The following is a 12,774-nucleotide window of genomic DNA, read 5'->3' as shown; positions in this document are numbered from 1 at the left end:
AGAAGTTTCTAAAAGAGATCAAGAGAAGAATTGGAAAGGAATGTGCAATTGTAACTATATATCATTGAGTTTTTCTTCTAAATGAAACAATTTACAAAGATTAATAATATTCCACAGTATAAAATGATCCACTATGGAATTCCATAGAAAAATATTTCACAGCCTTATCAAAAGTTCTACTGGTGAATTTTTTTAAATGCCTTATAAAAGAAAAAAAGAAAAAGTCATTACTCCTCTTGAATTCTTCAATGTTTTCAATTGTGGATCCTAAGAATTATTTGTGATACTGAAAGATAGATTTTTGATACCTATGACATGGTTGTATCATAAAAGCTGTATATTTATATAATGTCATATTGGAAGCAGAGAAATCATAAATATTTTCCAAACAAATCTTTGGATAAATGGGTTGAAAAGGAAAGACCAAGAGCTTTTTTCAAGATAACATACTTTGTAGTCTATACCTATGATTTTGGTAGCTTGAAAATGATAGGGTCTTAAGTTTATGGCTTCTCAATCATAACTGCCAGTTAACCATAGTAAAGTCACAACATTTGTGTTTTCATTTGCCTTCCATAAAAAATAAATTTTTATAAAGTCATTATGCTCATGAAGCAACTTAATCACTTTGAGGTCAATTAAAGAAAAAAGTTTCCAAAAATTCATGCATTCCTACATTCAGAAAATATATATTGAATGCACTATGTGCAGAAGACAGGTACATCCAGTAAGTATTTTTATGGTCTTCAGAAGTACTTTGAAAATAAATTATTCCACATATTTGCAAAGTGCTTTCCATATGTTATCTCAGCTAATCCTCACAACAATCTGTAAAGTAGGTGCTATTATTATCATCATTTTATAGATGGGAAAACTAAAAGTGAAAGATATTAAATGACTTGCCAGGAGCACACAGCCAGAATTGTCTAAGATAGGATTCAAACTCAAGTCTTCCATAATTCACTGTCCCACCTATGCAATATCTTAAAGGTTTTTTTTTTTCTTTTAATGGAAGAGGGAAGTGAGGATAAAGATAGGATTCTTTCCCCAAAATTATAACCCCCCATAATGAAAAGAGAACAGAAGGCAGGCCAGATGGAATCATTTTGAAAGCTCCATGCTGAATTTTTATGTACCTTAAAATAAAAGCAAGCTCAACATAACAGAGATTTGTAGTCACATGTATAATCCTCTCCTACTGTACACATTGTGTATGAAAATGCTCATTTTACTTGGGTATCTGTTAAGTTCAGAATAAAAATGAAAATAAATTGTTAAACAGAAACCAAAACCAAAGCAATGCAATGGGTTATTATCTGACTCAGAAAAGTAGTTTCCAAAGAAATATTTTGAGAAATAGCAGAATCATTGAAATAAATACACTGCCAGATGGGACCACTTTGGAATACCAGACTTATATGGATAAATACCTTTTGATATATGTTTATAATCTACCATTTATTAAGTGTATACTATATTCAAAATACTACATAAAGGGATACAAATAAAAAGCATGAAAGATTCCCTATTTAGAGCAAGTTTGCATTCTAATAGAGAAGACAAGAAATACATATACAAGAATATGCAAAAGGGACCTAAAGATGCAAAATATACATAAAGAAAATAAAAATAAGATATAAATACAAGGCAGTTTGAAAGGAAGGGCATTAGCAGTTGGAATAATAACAACAGCATTTGTATAAAGTATAGTTTGCTAAGTGCTTTATAAATATTATGTCATTTCGTGCTCACAACAACCTTGGAAGACAGGTGCCATTATTAGTAGCATTTTGTAGAAAAGAAAACTGAAGCAAAGGTTAGGAGATATTCAGGGACCAAGAGTTAGTAAATGCCTAAAGCTAGATTTGACCCCAGCTCTTTATAACTCCAGGTCTACTTCTGTAAACGTACAAAAGGCTTCATGTGGAAAATAGTAGTGGTTGATCTACACCTTGAAGGAAGAGATGCTATGAAGTGGGAATGAAGAGGGAGTGCACTTCAGGTTAAGGAAATGGCTAGTAAAAAGACACACAAATGAGAAAAGTGCCACATCTAAGCTAACACAGTCCGTTTGAGAATAATATCTAATAAATCTGGAATAAAATAATCAGGCTAGGAGCAGCTAGGTGGCACAGCAGATACAGCCCCAGTCCTGAAGTTGAGGTCCTGAGTTCAAATTTGCTCTAAGACACTTAACACTTCCTAGCTGTGTGACCCTGGGCAAGTCACTTAACCCCAATCGCCTCAGCAAAATAAATAAATAAAATAATCAGGCTTTGTGAAACCCTTTAAAAGCTGTAAACATAAGAATTCACATTTGATTCTAAAGATTAATAGTCATTAGACTTTTGTTCTGTTTTTTGAAGTAAGAGAGTGACATTTAAAGAACCTCACTTAAGGAAAATTACTTTGCCAGTAGTGTGAAGGATAGAATGGAATGGGAAGAGATTTAATTCTAGGAGAGAAGTTAGGAGGCCATGAAAATAATCTAGGTGAGAGGTGAAAAAAACCTGAATTAATGTATATGTATAGAGAAGTTGTATGTGAGAAATGTTCTGAGAGAGAGATTTTGAAAATAATTTAGTATGTTGGGTAAAGATGAGTTGAGTTAACACTAAAGTGGTGGACCTGATTGACTAAAAGAATGAAATAACTTACAACACAAAATAGAGGAATTTGGAAAGAGAGTATCTTTAAGGGGAAAGAAAATGAATTCTGTTTTAAACAAGTTGAATTTAAGGTGATTCTGGGATATAGAGATTTGAAATATCCAGAAGACAACTAGTGACATGGAACTGAAGTTCAGGAGATAAACTGAGACTGAATATAGAAATCTGTGCATCTTCTATATGGATGATAATATAATAAATTTATATTATCATATAATATATAAATTTATGGGGACACAGAAAGAAAGTATAAAGGTAAAAGAGGGGTAAGGATTGAAATTTCAGGGACATTTAGGGCCATTAATAGAAAAGTTCTATTAACAAAGAACATGATACTTATCAAGGGAATAGTTCTTAAGTATTGGGAAGAGAAAGAGGAGGAAAGAATAAAATTATAGCAGCAAATGTTTATTTGGGAAGTACATACTATTATTTCCATTTTAAAGATGAGAAAATAGGCAGGTGGACCTTACACTATTGCTTATATTTATCTGAAATGTTAGACCAGCAGAGGAGAAAGCTAGTAAATCTCATTATTTTCTTCAAGTCATACATCCTTCTAAGCACAGTCTTTATGCTACTTCTCTTTTGCAATTTTTCATTGATACACTGAATTAACAATTAACTTATTATGACCATGAGAATCTACAACTTAGAAGGAACTTCAGGAGGTACCTAGTTTCAAAGAAATAATGAAAAGATTCATTAACAATTAAATTGAAATAGTAGAGCAGTGAGAAAGGAACATATGAAAGTGAGAGTCTCTGTTTTGTGAAGCTTTCTCCTTAGAATATGGATTCAATATGTTTCTTTAAAAAAAAAAAATCAAATAAAAAAGTTTAAATGTCATTACCCATGTAAGAATTACTGCTTTCCTAGCCCCTGAAAGTAGATACCCAATCTCTTTTTGAAAAGTTCTATTAACAAAGAACATGATACTTATCAAGGGAATAGCTCTAAGTATTGGGAAGAGAAAGAGGAGGAAAGAATAAAATTACAGCAGCAAATGTTTATTTGGTCCTTTAAAGTTTTCAAAATGTATTGTGTCATTTGATCCTCTCAACAATCCTGGGAAGTACATACTATTATTTCTATTTTAAAGATGAGAAAACAGGCAGGTGGACCTTACACTATTGCTTATATTTTTCTAAAAAAATTTTTTTTGCAATTTCTATTGATAACCCCTGTGATAAATCAGAAGAAATGCAATTCTACTAATCAAGAAATTCTTAACTTGGGGTCCATAAACAACTTGAGGGGTCAATGGGTAGATTTCAAGAGACAGGGTGTGAATTTATTTTTAATATTTTGATAATTATTTCAATGTAATTGGCTTATTTTATAATCCCATGTGTTTTAATAATATTACTTTGAGAAGGGATTTATAATTTCAACCAACAACCTTTCAAATATTAAAAACTGCAGTCATGTATCTGCTCCAATTCTATTGCTACCAATAGTACTTACTGTCAAACACCACTTAATCTTTTCTCCAACTCAATTATTTCGAATTCTTTTCAGTAGTCTTTATTTGATAAGACCTACTCTGATGCTACAGCATGATGAATAAATCGGTAGCTCTCTATTTTCAAGGCAAGATCAATGAAACATAAACACTAGTGGGTTCTGTGTGACAAACTTCACCTTTTCCAGCCCTATTAAATACAGAAGAACTTTCCCCACATTATATGCAGGCCACTATACGTTGGATGTTGGATGGCCAGTTCTTACATTGAGGTCATTCCTTTTTAAAATAATTCACTGGATTTATCATTAATATGTGGACTCTCTCTTGATGCAGATCACAGTAATTTTCTTCTTTCCTATTTTGTGAAAAGCTCATCCATGTATTGCTATACATTCTCTATGAAAGTTCCACTCAGAATTCTTAGGGTTTTCCTTTAGTTCCCTTGATATTTTATGAATACCTAGAAAGCATGAAGAGTGAATGATGAATCTATCTCCTCTTCCATTCATACATCCCTCTAAGCACTGTTTTTATATTACTTCTCTTTTGCAATTTTTCACTGGTAAACTGAATTAACAATTAACTTATGGTGACTATGAACCTCCCTTTCCATTGCCTTTGTGAGTGATCCACAATCATAGAATCATAGTCTATTAGTGCATGGCTATCCATAAACTATTTAATATACACATTATGAACACATCAATGATTTAGAAAGAATCACTAAATACTGTATAAAATTTATTTTGTAAATATTAACAATTTGGTGTTTCATTTGTGGATTGAAATTTTATCATCTTTGGCCCAAATAAATTCCCTTATGAAGTTATTATTTTATGTTAAAGGCAGATGGTGGGGATTCAGCTGGATATTATTCTCTCTATCCAATTGTTAAAGAGCTAAAACTTGAATAGTAGAAAGCATTTGGCAAAATGACCAAATAAAGACCAAAAATGTTTCTCTAGCCTACTGTTTCTTTCATTATGAAAAAGCTACATATTGATTAGTAGACTGCTCATTAAATGAAGTGGTTTTGAAAACATCTAACTTTCATTTCACACATGATTTCTTTTTCATCTATGAAATGATTTATTTGATAGATTTTCTTGTCTAAATATGCAATTCCCCAGATTTTTCTAGGGAAGTAACATTATTGATACTGTAGAGAAAATGCTATAAAATTAGATTATTATGATTTTGCTATGGGTCAAGATTTTTCCCAAAATATGACAAGGCTGATTTAAGAAGTCATTAAAATAAGAGAATCAGCTTTAACCAGGGCAGAGGAAACATTTATATACATTATTATTCTATTTTCTAGAATCATTTGGCTCTCTAGAGTACTCAGAAATTCCTAGTTTTTCAGAATAGATACTTTGAAATCACATCAGGGGAAGCATTCTGTATTTCTGTACTATTATACTTAAAAAGCAATGCCATGTTTGAGAAGAATACTAGGTTAGGATTCAGAAAGAACTGATTTCAAATGCTTCCTCAAATATCTAGCAGCTGAGAGTTTCTGGAGGAGTCATTTAAACTTTCTAGGTGTAAATGTCTTTTCTATAAAATGGTAATAATAATAATAATAGCATCCTTATCAAAAGTTGTGGTAGGAGGTAATATATATATATATAAAGCATTTGCAATATTTGTGCTGTTGATGATGATGAAGATGATGATTGCCATAGGGGTATTAAATATGTTTTCCACCATTACAAATTTTGTTCCTATTTTATTATTTTACTACTTAATCTGTCCCAAACTTTTAATTGGAAAAGCATAGCTCCATGTTTTTTCTCTGTATTAATCTTCTGGTAACAAAAATGCGTAATTCTGCCTCTTTTTAAAGATGCCCCAATTCATCATCTGGTGCAGCCTAAGATTTTTTTACACAAAATTAATGTAGTTTTCCATAATGCTTTGTTTCATTCAAGTAGCTATTATATTAGATTCAGAGAATCTGAGTTCCAATCCCAGATCTCCTACTTACTATCTGCCATATAACTTTGCCTCTTCCATCCCAGATTGTCTTATCTATAAAATGAAGGTTTTGGAGTTAGATTACCTCTGTAAGAAAAATAGCTTTCTAAACATGGGGGCTCACCAGTGAAATTCTGAGCAGTTAGGTGGCATCGAGTGATTAGACTTTGAATCAGGAAGAACCAAGTTCAAATCCTGCCTCAAACACATATTTGCTGGGTGACCCTCACAAATCACTTAAACTCTGTCTTAGTTCCCTCATCTGTACAATGTGAACAACAATAGCATCTTCTCCATGGAGTTGTAGTGAGTATAAAAATGAGATTAGGTAGATAGATAGATAGATAGATAGATAGATGATAGCACTTTGCAAACCATAAAGTACTATCCAGTACTAAGCATAATGCCCAGCACTTAGTAAATGGTTAATAAATGTTTGCCATTGACTGACTGATGGAAAGAACTGGATTGCTGAACTATTGCTTCAATATCTGTGGAGAAATCAGTAGTGGCAGCCAATGGTTAAAGATGATGCTGGTTATGGCTTTATTTTTTAATAGTATTTTATTTCTCCAAATACATGCAAAGATAGTTTTCAACATTCACCTTTGTAAATCTTGTGTTCCAAATTTTTCTCCCTCTCTCCCTGTTCCCCCAACCAAGATAACAAGCAATCCAATATAGGTTAAATATGTGAAATTCTTCTAAACAAATTTTCATATTTGTCATGCTGCACAATAAAAATCAAAGAAAAAAAAAACACAAGAAAGAAAACAAACAAACCACAAAAGTGAAAATGCTTTGACTTGCCCAACATTATACAAATAGTAAGACAAGATTCAAATTGGTCCTCTTATTCTCAATCTAATATTCTTTATATTCCACTAAGACATCTCTAAAATCTACTTAATAAAAGCCAAGCTTCAGTCTTGATGTAAATTTCAAACACTTAAGATCTCTCAAGGTCAGTGATAATTCAGTAGAGGTCTTGATATTTTCCTCCATGGCTTGTTTGGAATTAGACATACTGCAGAGGTCATATTGATTTTCCTGCATTGCAGCATAATGCACATTAGGATTCCAGAAGTGTGCAGTTGATGACATCATGCATTAGCCATCCCAGAAGAACTCTAGCCAAAAATTAATAAGCAGCATTTTGCTCTCTTGGTTTTGATAGCCTGAGTGTTATCTTTTTTTCATTGTCACTAAAAGTAGCAACTTCTCTAAGATTTTGAGTCTCATTCTTCTCAAAATTCTCTGGGAGGAAAAAAAAAAAGATGGACATATGAAAAGAACCTCTCCTGTTCCTTGTTTCAATACCTTGTCAGTGTGCTTTCAAGTCCTTGACCATTTAGCACTCTCTTGGCTCTGACAACATATTAACTTCCTTGAAAGCAGACAAAAGGTGTTTTTATTTGTATTTTATACTTTTTACATTTATATGTATTTTTTATTTATTTATATGTATTTTATACTGTACAAAATTATGAAACATCAATAGAATTCTCTTTGTAACAGTGGTTTAGGTGAGGATGGCATTTATTCCTTAGGGAAGTTATGAGTCATCCACATTAATTGGTCAATAGGCATTTTTCAGTGCTCCATAGAAGTCTTAGATTGGTGACTGCCTATCTTCAGTAAATGGACTTAGTTAATTAAGTACTTTTGCCAGATACTGCACTACTAGGACCAGATTGCAGATATTAAGACCAGTCTTTTAGATGATCCATGTTCAGCATCCCAAACAATTAAATGGATGGAAAATTAGAGTTATGATTCTCATACATGTAAATTTTTTTGGAGTTTAGGTCAAATGGCGGGAGCTATATATTTATTATATTATTTACTGTTAGCTTTAATAAGTTTCTATACAGAGATATTGTTGAGGTCTAGCTTTGGGGTACCTAAATGAAATTAGGGTTAAGGTCTAGTGGCAGGTTTGGGGTACAGATTCGGCGCAAGGGGGTCTAGTAGCCGCGCAAGTTCCCAATAAAAGCATTTATTGGCCCAGAGAGCTAGATTGATAAAAGAGGTTTATTATTGGGTAAGCAAAGTTAAAGTATAGGTGAAGGTAGAGATAAGGAGGGCACTGGACAGAGGGTCCAGTGGACAGAGGGTCCTCACATGGTAGCCATGTTTGGAATCTCTGCAAAGAGGGGTTCCCAGTGTGGCCTTTTTATAATAGGAGACTTAGCTCGAGGGGCTTTCGGGTGTAGCCCCAAAGTTGGCTCAGATCCGGGTAGGGCTGGGAACAGGTCAGATCTTCTATTGGAATTCAAAAGGACCAAGATTTGTGAGTTAAAGGGCAATTTACATTATTAACTAGGAGAGGGTGGGAATCTAGAAAGGAATCTTTCCCTGCATCAATATGACCTCTTTAGAGTATGTCAAAATGGCAAAAACCTTGATATAAAAATGTCAACCTAGTAGGAGAAAAGTCTTCAACTATTGGTTGGTATAAAGCCTTAGAGAAAAGAATGATTAGAAAGTGATTGGATAAAGGAGAATTATAGAAAACCTGACTTGCTATGAAGAGAGGAAAGTGATGGTGAGAGCTGAAACTTCAGGAATAGTCAGATTATAAACAAGTATCCCAAAGGAATACTTACTCAAGAAAGTAAAAAGGATTGTTATATGTGGAAATGTACTTCATGAATTTAAAGTAATATATTGAGGTAGAGAAGTATATCTTATTTCCTCTTTGGCACTCACTCTTTGTGTCTTCTATGGTTTAGTGAAATGAACTGAATTGAATCAAATTGAATGTCCCCCTGTCAAGAGCCTCTCCCCAACCTGTAAGTAAATGTATAAAATCTCTCAGAGTTCATTGAGTGGTCAAGACAAAAATATGCAGTGATTATTGATTGGGAGGTCTAGCAACACCAGTGAGTTGACCAAAAGATACAAAAGGATTGTAGATTAAAAGCCTGAAGAGACTTTAAAAGATAACATTCCAAGCTCCTCATTTTTCCCAATGAGGAAACTAAAATGTAGAGGGTGAAGGTCACATGAACAGTAGGCAATAGAAGTAGAAGCCAAACTGAAGTCTTCTGAATTCAGTCAATTACCTCTTTACAACTCAAAGAGATGTCTGGAGAAATGATAAAAGAAGTGATTGGATCACTTAGAAAGGCGAGCAGGGGTCCTCAAACTATGGCCCGAGAGCCAGATGCAGCAGCTGAAGACGTTTATCCCCTTCACCCAGGGCTATGAAGTTTCTTTATTTAAAGGCCCACAAAACAAAGTTTTTGTTTTTACTATAGTCCAGTCCTCCAACAGTCTGAGGGACGGTGAACTGGCCCCCTATTTAAAAAGTTTGAGGACCTCTAGCCGCTAGAGGATCTGTCCCTTAAGGAGCAGAAGTGTTCTGCGAAGAAGTCATAAAAGTTAAGCCAGTAAAAGCAGGATATGTGGGAGCCAGCTCTAACTGCCTTAGCTTCTTTTTAAATTTTCAGGGAGATCATTTAATCCTCAAGAAATCATCACACTCTGCAAAACAGGATTTGATTTATTCTTTTGTTGATATCTAGTCTTAAGAAAATGTTAATGAGGAAAATTAAACTAAGTATATGAATATATTCTTCCACCCCTAGATCAGAAAAAACATTTACCAGCACATCTCTGAAGTGAAATATGTTCTCATTCCACTGATGATAGAGCTGATTTCTGAGTTCTCTAAATCAACTAGATTAAGTTAAGAGGCAAGAGGCTGGGACTTTGTTTAAGACTTTTGAAAGTATCTTTCATCATAAGCAGAATATGGAAACCATTGGTAATTCTTTCAAAGGACTAAAGCCAGAGTCATAAAATATTTAAATATTCTATCTATGAAATTTCTTGAGGCTCCTTAAATTGGCCTTTTTTTTTCATAAGTAGTACCTCAGTGAAACTTACTTGGTCTAAAAGAAAAAGATGTTGGAATATAAAGGGAAAATCTTTCAGTGGCAAAATAGAAATTCTCTAACAAATAAAGGAACTTTTAATATCTTTTTATTTTAACAAAACCCTAAAAAGAGAATAAACTTTGAATACCTTAATTTTATCAATAATATAATGAACTTTAATGCCCAGAATATAGACTATATTCTTTCCAGGATCTCTAGTCATTCATCTACATAAAAGCCCCCAAAGGATATTGGAGAGAAAAATAATTTTAATGAAATTAATCATTCAAAAACAAACTGTAATGTAGAAAGAAGGAAGAAGTCTTTGCCTTAAAAAAATTTAGTGAATAGGAGGGACAAGTTTCTCTTCTCCTCCCTGGACGTAACAAATAAGGATTTGAGGAAGTCAAAAGAAACATTCTTCTGTCTTTTCTAAACTGAGTCTATTGCACACTCTTAAAAGATCTCTATAGTATTCCAGCTGAAAAAAATAGTTTCCTGTTCACCAAAGCCGATATGTGAAAATGAAAAAAAAAAAAAAAGGTGCAGATACCTCCTGAAAAGCAAACCTAGGAAAACAGCAGAACCAATGCCCCCAAAAGAATCCTGTGTCCAAAAACATTGCCTGGCCAGGTTTAGCCTCTTAAAGGCAAAGAGACCTCTCCAATCCTGTGTAGCAATTACTGTCCAGTGACTGCCCTACCCAGTCCAACGGCAGTAGAACCTAATAAACAGCCAGCACAGTCACCTAGAGATTTTCTTGATAGTATCCTAATGGCCTGCTCAGTAAAATACCACTCCCTAGGAAAAGCAAGCCCACCTTAGTCACTAATCTAGAAAGATCATTAAGACTACCGTTGTGGAGTTTTGTTAGTTGCCTCATCAAATGTGCTCCTTTCTTGCATATCTTGCTAAACTTGTATTTTAAATTTGTGCTTCCTTATTCCTCACTCCTCCTCCTAGATTCTGTAAGTATTTGTGGCAGAGGCTTTCTGGTTTTGGAGATAAATGCTTCGTAAAAACTTTTTATTATGCAACTTAAATAAATGCCTTTTCTAAAGAACTGAACTTCCTAGTTAATTGTTAAAGATAAGCAACTAGTGGGGGCTTATGAGCTGGTACTTAGGAAGACAGTGTTTCCCCCACCCCCTCAGCCCCCCCCACACACATATACATATATTTACCTCCTAGAATACCCCTCTGGAGACCCATGTTATTAGTGACAGCATGAGATGAGGAAGGGAGCCCTAAGGGTTATTATATTTGAGCAGACTAACTAGAATTATTTTTTCTAAAAATGTTTGTTTAATGTTTATACTTCTCAACATCATGAACCAAAAGGCAGCTCAAAAGGGAAGCCTAGATTTTCCATTAAAGTTACACTTTTGAAATGTAAGACTAGTTAGATTTTGTTCATAAAAATAGTATTAGAATAATTGAATGGTGTTTATTTGGTAATGATGAGTGCCATTGCTGTATATACTATATCAGCTCAAATAGTCATGCAGTTTCAGAGGATTATGAGGCAATGTATCCCTGAAGTCTTGGGAGTTAAGGAGGTTCTATTTTAATCTCAGTTTTGGCATTTATGATTTGACTAATCTTGGATAAATCACTTAACCTGAGTCTGTTTCCTCATCTGTTAAAATGAAAGAGTTAAACTAGTTGACATCATATTTAAGCTGATTTTCAGTAGGGATGATTTCATTTTTCTCTTTGTATCCCCAGAGTCTGACATGTAGTTGATGACTAATAAATACTTATTGAATGGATGTACACATTAGTGAATGAATGACTTTCAACTAAATCCATAAACCTAGATTATATCATAAATTAATATGTTAATATCATATGAATTAAAAACTAAGCAATTATTCTATAAATGAATTTGTCAGATTGGATAGGATCATAATACTAATTATGGTTGGACAAAGTATACATAGTCCATCACACATATTTTCTCATTTTTTTAAAAAAAAGTAGTTATATGGTCTCATGTAGGTCAAGAATCCAGTTAATTACCTAATTTTTCTTTATTTTCAAACAGTTTCAAGAATTAGGTAAGGCATCTAAGCATTTCAGAAACATAAAAATCCAGCCCTTTCTCTCTGACTTAGTAAATAAGTCTCAGCAAAATGAAAGGTTTCCTTATCAAATCAACAAATAGCTTATTTTCCATTTGAATCATAAAACCTTTTTAGACTCCTTTTTCAAGGTCATGAGAATGCAAATGTAGGGAAATTTTAAAATCATGCTAGAGACATTTACTTTTATTAGGCTATATAATCTTATTATCATACTACCATGTTATTAAGCAAGGATATTGGAATCCCCATTTCTAAAATCAGTAAAAATGTTGAAAATCTATCTTTTAGATTTACAGAATTGAATCTCTGAGCAATGGAGAGAAAACAGTTAAATTTTCTCAAAGACAAAAGTGTCTTCTTTTGAGAATTTGATTAGTCACTATCTTTATTTTGCCATGGAGGATTAGGTTTTTCCTTGTTGTGATTTTGTCTATTAGTATCAATTTGGAAATGAACGGACCAGTGCATATGTCAAGATAATCATATTTAAATGTATATTTATAGATCAGCAGGTTTCAAAAAACAAGATAAAACAAAATAACATAGTAATGTCATACTGATAACTTTGACAATAATGTCCTGTGATTTCTTCTCCTTTCTGGGATTTCTAATCCTATAATTGAAATTAAGCAAAATAAAAGAAAAATCTAATTTAGGAAACTTTTGTATTAGTTATCCCGAAAAGA

General features: G+C 33.2%; 1 protein-coding gene across 1 annotated transcript in view; it reads left to right on the top strand.

Annotated features, from left to right (window-relative positions):
* The window catches only part of DLGAP2 (DLG associated protein 2), a 1,170,371-nt gene that overhangs the window by 1,081,797 nt on the left and 75,800 nt on the right, over positions 1 to 12,774 (top strand). The window lies entirely within an intron of this gene.

Source organism: Antechinus flavipes, chromosome 2, assembly GCF_016432865.1.
Source record: "Antechinus flavipes isolate AdamAnt ecotype Samford, QLD, Australia chromosome 2, AdamAnt_v2, whole genome shotgun sequence".
Lineage (NCBI taxonomy): Eukaryota > Metazoa > Chordata > Mammalia > Dasyuromorphia > Dasyuridae > Antechinus > Antechinus flavipes.
Note: the sequence above shows the minus strand (reverse complement) of the source record. Positions and strands in the feature narration are given on the sequence as shown.